General features: G+C 47.5%; 1 protein-coding gene across 1 annotated transcript in view; it reads right to left on the bottom strand.

The window, feature by feature from the left end:
• LOC125425876 overlaps positions 1-13,496 on the bottom strand; it is a 117,342-nt gene that overhangs the window by 89,921 nt on the left and 13,925 nt on the right. The window lies entirely within an intron of this gene.

Genomic DNA, 13,496 nt, shown 5'->3' with positions numbered 1-13,496 from the left:
AGCTAAGTGAGATGAATGAAATCAATATTCTCCCTTTTACAGGTGAAATGAGTTTAGCAGCACATAATAGTCGGGCACCTTCTCCTCCTTCTCCATTGCCGCTCTACAATCTATCAATGTACTGAACTTGGCACCTGAATGAACATATCTTAATATGAGATTTCAAGCTACAACTCCCTCTAATGTAATGAAATCTTTCAGCCTTTGATTCTGAGGGACTAGCTCTCAGATCTCTTCACCTTTGTCCTCCAGAATAGATAACTTGGGCCCAAGCAGATTCACGTGCTCCTTGACTGGTGAAATTGTAGGAGTTGCACCCTGTATATAGAATACCAGCGGGGCCCAGCCACGCGTTGCTGTGGCAATTGTCCTTCTCATCACAGTCTGCAACCCCCACAGATGTCCATGCAGGTCCAATGATCCACAGCGTCAAATGGAATCCCTCTTTCCCTTTTCAGTTCACATTGTTATATTGTGCTGTGTTGTTTTTTTAGTATAAGGTAACCCTTTCCATTCCACAATGGAACTGTCCAGAGTGCGAATCCCGCTGTCCATGAGGCTGGTTGACACGCACAGTCCTGGCTTGGGGAAGGCAGAACTGGGGCAAGGAGGCGATCCCAGTCAGGCAGCAGAGGCAGGGTGGGGAGGCGCTCAGATCAAGGCCAGCTCCCTGGGTTCTTAAAGGGCCATGTGCAAAAGAAGCAGAGCAGGTAGTGTTGGTTCGCCCCCACCCCGCGGATTTTCTTAGGAGAAAAAGGCAAACTCCAGCTCGCTTTTAGTAAAAGAGAGCTGCGGCGAATATGGGTGAGGAAGTGGGTAAGTGGTGGTTGGATGTGAGGGAGGGCAGTTTGAGGTATGTGAGGATGAGCTGAATGTGTATTGTGTGGTAGCAGTGGGTGAGGCACAGAGAGTGAAAGTTACCTGCGAGTGAGGGGGGGAACCCCACCTGACGTCTCACATGGCAAAGTGTGTATGTGTTTCACTACCAGTATGACCTATTTACTGTTTTCACTGCTCATCTCTGCCCATCTGCACGAACATTCTAAGCCCTCAGGCCACAGACAGGCTGCACGAACATTCTAAGGGTGACAGTTAAACAGAGGCAGCTTCATGGCCTGGTGCGCCAGGAAAAAGACGTTTTACCTGGCTCAGGTATGAACTTTCGGCGATTTGAAGGTCCGATTACCTGCCCGCAACAGGGAGGGACGTCATGTGAAAATTTGGGGGTGATCCGTCCAGCCGTTTCGGCGTTAGGGAGTGACTAACAAAGTCACTATTAACTTTTTATATCTATAGATGAAGCCACATTAAACACAGAGGCAGCCAACCTGTTCAGCCCTGCCTGTTGGTTTGCCTGCCTGCCAGCCAAGCAGAAGTCCACCTGGTGAGCTGCCGCCTGCTGCCCATGGGAAGGAGTGAGAGTCCTTCCCCACCCACCCCATTGGAAACACCTGCAGGGGGTGAGGTCTGGCAGCTACAACAGGAGTTCCACCAGCAGCCCAAGGCTGCTGACTTGGGCAGCAGCCGAGGGGCACCACCCATTCAGGGACTGTTTGGGGAGGGTTTGGGAGCAGATTCTATGCTAGTTCACTTTTAGTTTTGTAGTTGTGGGAACTGTGATTTGGGGGTGAGCTGATATAATTGGCTATTGTTTATAGCAGTGACGGCGAACCTTTTCGAGACCAAGTGCCCAAATTGTCCCCTACAAACCTCAGAAGTCCTTAAGAATCTCCATCCAGGAATGGTGACACCATCAAGTAAAACACTTTTGACACATTCTCATATCACTCCCCTGCACAACACGTCAAATCTCATTAAGAAATGTGTGTCACATCAAGTCTATTTTTACGAAGAAGCTCAGAGCGTGGCTTTCAATATGCCCTTGGCAGAAGAGATTTGCCTTGGAGATTTACAGTAAACGCCTGTCATAACTTCAGAGGTAGCTGAGGCAAAATGCTTTGCTGAATCATGATGTCCGCACATGTGCGCGCACACACGGACGCACGCACACACACACACAGAGAGAGCTTAATAAAATGGAATATTTCCAGAGCAGGAAGTCTCTTGATACTATCATGTAATTTTGTTCCCCAACAGCCTTTATTTAAAGCTCAGTCCCATGAGCCTGTTTCTAATGAGCTCAAAGTGCAGAGATAAGCAGTTGTTTCGGAAAATGGGGCTCCTGTTCGATGTATATTTCGCAGAGCCTGTATATCTTAATTGAAGTGAAACAAGCATTGGGCCCGAGGGTTTATTTTTAGGTCTAGCGAGGCATTAAATAGTCGGGAAGCAAGATTAGGGAGAGAAGAAAGCCACATTAATTCCACGGCTTCCGTGGTGGCTACAAAAAACTCTCCTCAACTTACGCAGAACTGGTGAACACCACTTCCAATTGAATGTTCTTTGCTGTCTTCTCTAACTTTTGAATACCATTGGTTTTCTTCAACCAGCCTCCATTATTGTTTGAACACTTCTTCTCAGCAACACGCCTTTTTAAATGGCAGCCGTGTTTTTTTTTGTTTCCTAGCAACTGTTTGCTGAGCCTGTTTTGCCAAACCTTGAAAGAATGGATTTATTCCAGAAGTCAGGAAAGAGATTGTGTATACATGTTTCTCTGTGTATACATGTTTGTGAAGGATGGGAGATGATGCAATCTCGCCAAAGGGTCTACCTTTCCGTTTGCATCTCGCAGAAATTCTGTGTGGTAAAGAGGATTATGGCACACTCTCAGTGTATATGAATTTAGGTTTAGGGGGTTCAAAATTATGGACTCCCAAAGGGGGTGCCCCCATCCCCCATTGTTTCCAATGGGAACTAATAGGAGATGGGGGCTACACCTTTGAGGGTCCAGAACTTTGGATCCCCAAACGAAACTTCACCAAACCTGGGTGATATCATCAGAAGAGTCTCCTAAAGATACCCTGAAAGTTTCGTGCTGCTAGCTTAACAATTGCACCCCTGGCAGCAGGCACCCCAAAAAATTCTCCAGATTCTCCTTTTAAATCCATCCCCTTCAGCATGGATTGAAAGGGAGAATCTGAGGTCCCCAGTTTAAACATTGAAAGTGATGCTGTTTCAGGGTGGGGGATAATCCACCTCAAACAGCATCACTTTCAATGTTGTTTTTACTGGGGACCCCAGATTCTCCCTTTAAGGTAGATTTAAAAGTAGAATCTGGGCTCCCTAGTTTAAATACCATTTAAAATGATGCTGTTTGGGGGTGGATTCCAGCATCACAGCGGCTGCCCATGCCCCCCCCCCCAAACCTCAGATTTCGCACCAGGCTCCATTTCCCCTAGCTACGCCTTTGCCCGGAGCGGTGGGCAGAAGGGACTGCCATCCTCCATCCTTTGAGAGGTGCTTTTATAAACACTGAGGCGGGGTGCAGTTATGAGGGACACGCTCCACCCCACCCCCGGGGCATGACCATGCCCCTGAGTCCCACCACCGGCTTCAGTGCTTATAAAAGCCCCTCGTGGAGGACAGAGGGCGGCAGACACCTAACGTTTTGCTTGCATTTATGGCTGGCATCTGCCACCCTTTCGTCCCACCTCCTTTCAACCTAACTGGCACGTACCCCTCCCTTTGCTAGTTATGCTGAAATCTTAAAGGTCCTGACAGCTTCCCTGGTAGCCCAGCTAACTGGCAGAGATGCAGCCCCCTTCCCCCTGGCATCTGAACTATGTAGGTTCTGTTGTAAAAAGAGGTATATACAGGGGCTGGGACCTGGACAGTGTATTATAAGGTCATATGACTGGCAAGAGAAATTCAATTATTTATGTAGTCTATTAGATTTATATCTTGCCCTTTCTCAGCCAGGATAAGGGCAGCTCACTACAACAACAATACAATACATGGCAGATAGAAACGAATTAGAATTAAATAGAACTGTGGTGGCGAACCTATGGCACGGGTGCCAGAGGTGGCACTCAGAGCCCTCTCTGTGGGCACACGCAAACAGAGTGCCCCCACACACATCTAGGCTGGCCTGGGCCGCTGGGCTTGATTATTAGCATTAAACCTAAGACCTAGTTTTGGGAAAGCAGTGTAGGTAACCCTGATAAGTGCTGTTGAACCCCACTGATTAAACCCCACTGATTTTCATGTGAAGAACTAAAGCATGATCCTTTACCTGGGAGTAAGCTTGGTTGCTGGCAATGGGGCTTGCTTCTGAGTAAACCCTCCTAGGGTTGTGATTCACCCGTTGAAAGAGTTGCACAGTTGCTTCAAGGCAAAGTCACCGACTACCACCAAGCTTACTCCCGAATAACGCACGCTTCAGAGCCAACCATTTTTTCTAAACTAAAACCTAAGTATTCAGGTTAAATTGCCATGTTGGCACTTTGCGATAAATAAGTGGGTTTGGGGTTGCAATTTGGGCATTCGGTCTCAAAAAGGTTCGCCATCACTGAAATAGAACATACAACATTTTAACAATAGTGATAATATGATTTGCAATATCCACATCTTATGAACCCAGCTAAAAGAGGGTGCTGACATCTCATTCGATCCAGTATATTAGAACCAATATGTTTCAGTGGAAGCAATAAAAGTATAATGTTTATTGGCGTTGGCGACATGAATTAATTAAGCAGGGACTGCAGGAGAAAGGGGGAGTCCAAGGAAGATGGAGAGTTGGTTTCTATGCCCCACTCTTCTCAACTTTTCTCAAAGCGGCCAACAAACTCCGTTCTCCTCCCCACAACAGACACCTTGTGAGGTAGGCTGGGCAGAGAAAGTTCTGAGAGAACTGTGACTGGCCCAAAGTCACCCAGCAGAAACTTCCCCCTCCTGTGGAGCAAGAAGCAACTTGAGGAGTGCAATTTTTGGTTTTTAGTGTTTTTTTAAGAGACTAAGGAGGCCATGTCTAATGTTTGCAGAAAATGTTATGTCGCCTAAAAACAGCATTCATTGCATGTCTTGTATTGTTTTACTTAGTTAGGATTGATCAGATAGTATTTCAATTTTTCCCAAAAATATATCTAGGGTTGGATCCACCACCAGAATTTTGCCAAGTCTATACAAGGATCCCTGATCTTCCCAGGTCCCTCATCCCAGAGATTTCGGAGGAAAGAGCCAGAAGTCAACCAGATTCATTTCCCCACTCCTACATTCCTACTAGGCTAGTCACACCTTTCTCTGAACTCTCCTAGTCCCACCTACTTCACAAGATGTCTGTTGTGAGAAGAAGAAGAAGAAGAAGAAGAAGAAGAAGAAGAAGAAGAAGAAGAAGAAGAAGAAGAAGAAGAAGAAGAAGAAGAAGAAGAAGAAGAAGAAGAAGAGGAGGAGGAGGAGGAGGCGAAGAAGAAGAAGAGGAGGAGGAGGAGGAGGAGGAGGAGGAGGAGGAGGAGGAGGAGGAGTTTGGATTTATATCCCCCCTTTCTCTCCTGCAGGAGACGCAAAGGGGCTTACAATCTCCTTGCCCTTCCCCCCTCACAACAAACACCCTGTGAGGTAGGTGGGGCTGAGAGAGCTCTGAGAAGCTGTGACTAGCCCAAGGTCACCCAGCTGGCGTGTGTGGGAGTGTACAGGCTAACCTGAATTCCCCAGATAAACCTCCACAGCTCAAGCGGCAGAGAGGAGAATCAAACCCGGTTCCTCCAGATTAGAGTACACCTCTTAACCTCTACGCCACTGCTGCTCTCTTAAGCGCTATGCCACCGCTGCTCTCAGCTAAGTTACAGATACAGATAAAAGGAGGAGGAGGAGGAGGAGGAGGAGGAGGAGGAGGAGGAGTTTGGATTGATATCCCCCCTTTCTCTCCTGCAGGAGCCTCTAAGGCAGCTTATAATCTCCTTGCCCTTCCTCCGTCACAACAAACACCCTATGAGGTAGGTGGGGCTGAGAGAGCTCCGAGAAGCTGTGACTCGCCCAAGGTCACCCAGCTGGCGTGTGTGGGAGTGCACAGGCTAATCTGAATTCCCCAGAGAAGCCTCCACAGCTCAGGCGGCAGAACAGGGAATCAAACCCGGTTCCTCCAGATTAGATACACGAGCTCTTAACCTCCTATGCCACTTGAGTCTCCTGACGGGAGAGAAAGGCAGCGTATAAATCCAAACTCTTCTTCTACATACCCTGCCCCAGAGCTGTAGAAAGGGGGAACTGTGCCCGAGGCCCTGCGCTCCTGCCATGCCCCCGCCCGCCACTGTCCGCCCCCACCATGCCCCGGAACACCCCCGCCACACCTCTGCAATACCCCTGCCATTCCTCTGCGCCGGCTCGTGCCTGGTGCATCACACCGCTTGGCACTACGCCACTGCCCTACCCCCAAACCCAGAAAAAACACACTAAACAAAATTGCAATTTTGCTCTTTTCTAGAGCGCTTATAATGTACTAGTTTACAAAGGATAACAATTCACAGCAGTTCCTGCTGCCAGCCTCTTCCAATCCAATAAAGGCATAGACAAAAGGATCAAGGAGAGGGAAAGATTACAGAAAGGTTCAAACTGTGCTTAGTCAAATGGACCTTGCTAATGCTGAAAGGCACTCTCTTCCAATTGTATTATTCCAGGAATTCCCAGGGTGCTGGCATTCAAAACACATACAAAATAGAAATATTTCATTGCCATTACATTATTATTTAAACCCTGTTTTGACCCACTTCCGGACTTGAACAATGGAAAAGCAGGCTATCAGTTCTCAGCCTAGAGCATGAGATGGCCCTTTGGTACGCTGGCCTGGCCACCAGGATCCATCCCATAATAACAGAAACACTAAACATCTATAATGCTGTGTACATTAGGTCATCTCCCCACTTTCCTCAATCACCCTTTGCTGCGCTCTACTCTCAGCGTGCGTCATTTCTGTCGCGCTCCCGGGCTTCCCCGCTCTGCACGGGGTCATCAAAAGGCGCCGTTTTGAGGAGCGCCAGGAATGACGCGTGCTGAGGGGGCGCGAGAGCGGCAGCGTCGGGGCGGCTGCGTTGTCACCGCCCCTGTAGTGAGGAGTGCCGCGGGACCCCGCACTACTTGGGGAGAGTAGCGCGCAGCAGATGGTAAGCGGGGAAACGACCTTAGTCTCCCCTCAGCATCAACTTGGAAACTTCAATGGGTGCAAATTATTGGAAGCTAGACAGAGCATCGATATCACTCCCTTTCTGCAGTCACTCCATCAACTGCCCATTAGTTACCACTCTCAATTTCAGCTAGTGGCTACCACGTGGCCTTGATCCTTCATACCTGTGGGACTGCCCCTCCCCCAATGCTCTGCCACGACAACTTCATTAATCTGAGCAAGACCCTTCTGCAATGGTTAATGGGGAAATGGGTAAAATGGGGGGAAATGGCTTTGACCCTGTAAATGGGGGAAATCAACCACTGCCCATGGCTGTGTCAGCTCGGTTGTGGCTCCCATCTTGAGGAACGGCTCCCACTTCTGGATTTCCACAAACTATGCAAAGCTGAATTGTTCAAGAGGGCTTCTCTACACAGGGTGCAGTGACATATCTACAGAAAATGGTGCCTTGGGCAAGAACTGATTTTGCACGTGCACGCCTTCTTTCTGGTGCGAACATCTGGCCACACAGGGGGTCTGTGTGGCTGCCCAACCCTTCCCCTACCCCCAAATGGTGAGAACCTCCCCACCTCCCCATACCACACTGACCAGCACTGCTCCTGCCTAGGAAAGAAAGAGGGAGGGAGGGAGGGAGGGAAGGAGGAGAGAAAAGAGAGAAGGGAGGAGAGAAAAGAGAAAAGAGAGAAGAAAGAGGGAGGGAGGGAGGGAGGAGAGAAAAGAGAGAAGGGCGGAGGGAGGAGAGAAGAAAGAGGGAGAGAGGAAGGGAGGGAGGGAGGAGAGAAAAGAGAGAAGGGAGGAGAGAACAGAGAGAGAAGAAAGAGGGAGGGAGGGAGGAGAGAAAAGAGAGAAGGGAGGAGAGAACAGAGAGAAGAAAGAGGGAGGGAGGGAGGGAGGGAGGGAGGGAGGGAGGGAGGGAGGGAGGGAGGAGAGAAAAGAGAGGAGGGAGAGCTCCTCCTTAAGGAGCTGCAGTGGCGTAGGAGCAGCAGTGGCGTAGGAGGTTAAGAGCTCATGAAAGGGGGGATATAAATCCAAACTTCTCTTCTTAATCCGGGTTAGGGGGGAAAGATTGCTGGTTTAATGATTTTTGAAAAACCCAAGTTGAAAGGAATATAATGAGCTGAACTTGTTTTGGGGGACAGAGTGAAGTTGTTTTAATAACATCCTAAAGAGGTTATATTTGTCCTGTGCAGACTACACCCAGTGTGTAGGAAAGCAGTGACCAAAGATATACAATTCACATCTCTTTTTTTGGCACGATTGAATATATGTAAACTACGCAACCCCCCTCTGTCGAATACTGAACTGTGCAAACTGCAACTGGGGAAAAAAACTGCAGGGTGAACTGGTGGTTGATCCAACATCCTGGGGTTACCGTGAGCTTCCACTTGTGCAAGATCTAGTGCAAACAATTTCTGGGCAATATAATGTAAAGAAAAGGAAGTGCTCAGTGATGCACATAATCTTGCAAAAGTGGAATTGCAGTAAGTCTGTTCATGTTTCCACTTGTGCATCACTGGATCCAAGCCAGTATAATGTGTTTTCCTACAGCTCCAGAGAAATGAAGGGATAACCGATGAAGGGATAATGGTCTCACAGTTTTAGGTCTCTTATCCTCCACACCTTTAACACTCAAACCTTTAACACTCAAAGAGCCATTTGGACCCGTTTTCCATGGGAAAAGAAAACACTTGGAGCAGCAAATAATTTTTGACATTTAAAATAAAGATAACACTGTATATATTGGGATTTTTTACCTTTTACTCCACTCATTCTGAGAAGCGCATGGATGCGTCCGCCCTGCTGCCTGCAGGGTGGGCAAGGATGGGGCCAGCGGCTAGGCCTCGCCAGCCGCCGGGAAAGCGCCCGCCCTGCTCCAATGGGGCAGGTGAGAGGTGAAGCCCGCAGTGCAGCCCAGCCGGCCGCGGGCAGTTGGTGTGCCTGCCCTGCTGCCTGCAGGACGGGGAAGGATGGGGCCAGCAGCTCGGCTTGTGGAGCCACAGTGCAAGGGTAGAAGAGCCGCATGCGGCTCTCGAGCCGCAGGTTCCCTACCCCTGCTCCACACATACAAAGAAAAGACTGATTCTCCCAGGTATTGGGAACTACTGATATTACCCTCTTAAATATGAAAGCAAACCCAATGAAAGGACTACTGTCCCCAAGATGGAAGATGGGGAACTGGTCAGATGAGTACTCCACAGCCTGAATATTATTACAGAAATCGGCTCTTTAGGAAAAGCAGGGTGAGATAGAAAAATCTTGATGGATTTCCAAGTAGCCAACCAGTATATAATTAAGAACAGTGAATTGTGGGGTTGGGGGGAGAACGGTTGCCATCCAGTAAATAAACTGTTTTGTCCTTCTTAGACTAAAAAGTTGGGTAAAATGATTGGAAAACAGCATCAATCAAGCTCCTCCAGACAGCTTTTATAAATGGCAGCTGCCTGGAGAACAATTTTTTTGGGGGGGAGAGAGAGAATAACTCCCTTTGTTATTTACCTTTCGTATATGTCATTGATTTGATCTTCCCACAAGGTCACAGACTGGTGTTACAAGTTTTTTCTACAATAACCACAGTTTCCCTCATGGGTGGTGTTTTGATTTTTTTTTTCTCCCATGACGAGGGGGAGCAAATCTGCAATGCAAATAATACGACAGGAAAAAAAAGCAATACTCAGAGAGACAAACGGGTTCAGCTTCAATCGTTTTGCAAGGCAAACCAGACACGCGGCCTTCATCTGAGCCAGTCTTGCTCGCTTTACATTTCCTCCCCTATTCAGAGTGTCAAAGTAATTGTCTCCTCAGAGCTGTGCTTACAGATCCAAGCTCACGGATTATTGCAATCTGCTATAGCTTTGTTTCCAGCCACGGTGATGTGTGGCATGAGGTCCTTTTGTTTCTGTCAAACAATTAGGATGCCAACTGGAGAGCAGCAAAAAAACCTCTGGATGCGGTAGTGGCGGCGAAACATCAGAGTCGCAGTTAAGGCCCCCTTTCACAAAGGGAGCTTGTCAACAGAATATTTGCTTAGAGGCAGCAAGCGGGAAGGAGAAAATAAAAGGACAAAATGCATATTTGGAAGTCTGCCATTGCCTTCGGCTGGCTATACTGTACTACAAGGGACCCCAACATAGAATTGCTGTCCGAGGGTGGATCTCTTTTTGTGCGAGTCCCTTTACCAATAATACACACTACTCAATTGCTGGGGTAATAAATTGGCCATAGCCATTTTATTGAGCAGAAGCATGAGGCTAAGCATGGGTCTGGGTCTGGTCATACGGGTGACGTGCGACAGCTCAGCAGGGCGGGTGCCTCGTTCCGAGCTTCGTTCCACTGCGGGGCGGACGCTCCTGGCCAGAAATGTTCCCCTTCGGCCCAGTTCGACTAGGGCGGTCGCCTCTTGCTGCTGTTGCCGTGCCCAAGGGGAAGGCGTAGCTCCCTAGCTCCCTTCCCCTTCCCTTCCAGAGCCATACCCATGCGCCAAACCGCCAATCATCAGGGCTATGACAAAATAAGCATGCATTAAAATAAAAATTTTTAGGGAGAGGTGGGTGGGCAAATCGTAAGCCGACGAGCACGTGGCCCGGGACAAAGGAGGGGAAGCCGCTTTAAAGTCTCGCTCGCCCCTCCTTTCTTCTGGTGACGCTAGCCCTTCTCTAGCATAACTCCTCCCTTCCGCCCCTCCTTTAATGGGGGGGCGTCACTGGCCTCGCTCTTCCCCATCCCCCGCAGCAATTGTGCCTCGTGGTGATTCACAAGTGTCTTTTATAGAGTTGGAAGAGACCACAAGGGCCATCAAGTCCAACCCCCTAGCATGCAGGAAGACACAATGAAAGCATTTTGTGAGTGTCATGGTGCCTGTAGACACCATTCCTGGAGCCAGGCAAGACTATTTTGAATGCGGGTGGGCTGACGGGGCCATTGCCCAACAGGGCATCTTTTTGAAAATATTTTTTTCATGACAACATAATAACCATATAAAAATAGTTACACACAATTGCGAGCGAAAATTGAAACAGAGAATGAAACTCAGCTTAATTATCATTCTGGATATAAAGGCAGAGCCAACAGGGTTTTGCAAATAGTCGTCTGTAAGGGCCTATTATTGTTATTTCTAAATGTTCTCTTACATGATTATGAAACCTATCAAGATATAAACTTCCTCTGTCCCCCAGTGCAATTATCTCAATACTACCCCCTACCTATGTTAATAATCCCGTCTACAAATGCAACCATTCCAATGTGTCGGTTTTATTCCGTTGCTTCTTTTACATTTAAGAATAATATGAAAAGTATGGTTTTCAAATCTTGACATGCTTGATTGGGTCTTCTCGTTGGTCCCTGGGAGATCTGATGATGCAGTTTTTTAAAAAAAATTCACTGTTTGATTGAAAGTAAGCTCTCTGTGTACAGGACAACATTTTAAAGCATTATGCTCATCCTGTCAAACTGACCTTCTTCCGAAAACTTTGAAGAACTACTAAGACCATCTTACCCAATACATCCCGAATCGGTCTCTGCAGTCGGCAGAGGCCAACCTACTGGTGATCCCTGGCCCCTCAATGATATGGCTGGCCTCCACCCGGGCCAGAGCCTTTACAGCTCTGGCCCCGGCCTGGTGGAACGCTCTCCTACCAGCTGTCCGGGCCCTGCGAGATCTTACTGAGTTCCGCAGGGTCTGCAAGACTGAGCTGTTCCGCCGGGCCTTTGGGGAGACTAGCCGTTGATGGGGGGGGCCCTTTCCTTTCTCTTATAACATCAAGTGGATCCTACCGCTCCCCCCCTTTGGGGTTTGAGGGAATTGATAGCAGGTGCCATCCTTGTGTTAATGTTAATTTTAATGCTGCATTTTAATGGGGTAGGGTTTATTTTTAATTTTATTAGAGCCTGTATTAATTGACACTTCTGGATTTTAATCTGATATTGTGCTCTATTTATATGTTGTTCACCGCCCTGAGCCCTTCGGGGGAGGGCGGTCTATAAACCCAATTAATAATAATAATAATAATAATAATAATAATAATAATAATAATAATAATCCCCCCAAAGGGCACTACCTTGGTGTGGTGGTGGGGCTTGTGTGCTCCAATGAGTCAGAGGGCTGTGCTGGAGGGCCACCCAAACCAGAGAGGCCTCTGATGAGGAGCCAGACTAAATGTGCCCAAAACCCAAAACCATGGTGAAGACAAGAAAAAGAAACTTTATACCGGATCGGTCGTCGCCCGGGTCAACAAGGACCGCGTCTAGTGCTGGAGTACCTGGGCACTTGGCGGAAAATGGGCTACAGGACTCAGGATCTTCAGCTGAGCAACCAGGGCTGAAGACTGCAGGACTACTGGAAGTACCGAACAAACGTCGAAAATATTCGTGTGCAGAGAATAGAGAAATTATGGCTTGCTACTACAAATCAAACCCATCAAAAAGAGGATACCTCAAACGAATGTACCAAGTCTGGAAAGAACTTCACCCAGACACAGAAATTACTGAGCAAAGACTTGCTGATCAAAGAAGATATATTGAAAGGAACAAAGTTTTTAGTGCACTAGAACTAGCAGAAATCCAGCAGAAAGCACAAGACAATGGTATTGAAAACATACCAAGGAACACTCAAAGAAATTCAACAAAATTGGCAACAATTCAAGGACTGCAAGAGACAGAGGAGGAAGAGGAGGAAGAAACAACAATCATCACACCTCCAAAGGAGCCAACCCAAAGTTCCCAATTGACAAAAAAGCAAGAAGAACTGATGCAGAAGATCCTAGAACACATGAGCAATACAAACGAACATACAAGATTGCCACCATTGAAGATTGTTCCAAGGAAGGATCTGCTCAATTCACTGAAGGATGCAAACAAGGTCATTGCTGGAATCCAAACAATGTCACTGCATGAAACAAACCAGCTTATGTACAGCACTGCAGTAGTGATTACTAAAGAGCTAGGGGTAAAGATGTATCACCCAGAAAGAAGGCCGAAAATAGATACTCCAAAGTGGAAAATCAGACTGGGAAGAAAAATCAGCAAACTACGATCGGATGCCAGCAAACTGAAAAGCATGAAGGAGAAGAAGCTGAAAAATGACAAAATCAAAGCAGACCTAGTTAAGAGGTACCACCTGGACAAGAGGAAACTCAATGAGGCAATAGAGGTGGTCAAACAACAGATGGTGGCAGTTTCAAAGAAGATTGCAAGATTCGAAGCAAGGGTTGCTCAATTCAAGCAGAATCAACTTTTCTACTCCAACCAGAAACGATTCTACCAGAATGTAAGTGGAGATGTGAAACGAAACACAGGAGAGCCAGACAGAGAACAAACGATTGAGTTCTGGAGAAACATTTGGGACAGCCCAAAGAACTACAACCAAAATGCAAGTTGGGCCAAAGATGTGGAGGCTGAACTGAGCAGCAACAACATGGACAACCTGGTAATAACAACTCAAATGGTTGGAAAACGAGCAAAAAAGGTGAAGAACTGGACTGCCCCA

Source organism: Sphaerodactylus townsendi, linkage group LG02 (genome assembly GCF_021028975.2).
Source record: "Sphaerodactylus townsendi isolate TG3544 linkage group LG02, MPM_Stown_v2.3, whole genome shotgun sequence".
Classification (NCBI taxonomy): Eukaryota; Metazoa; Chordata; class Lepidosauria; order Squamata; family Sphaerodactylidae; genus Sphaerodactylus; species Sphaerodactylus townsendi.
Note: the sequence above shows the minus strand (reverse complement) of the source record. Positions and strands in the feature narration are given on the sequence as shown.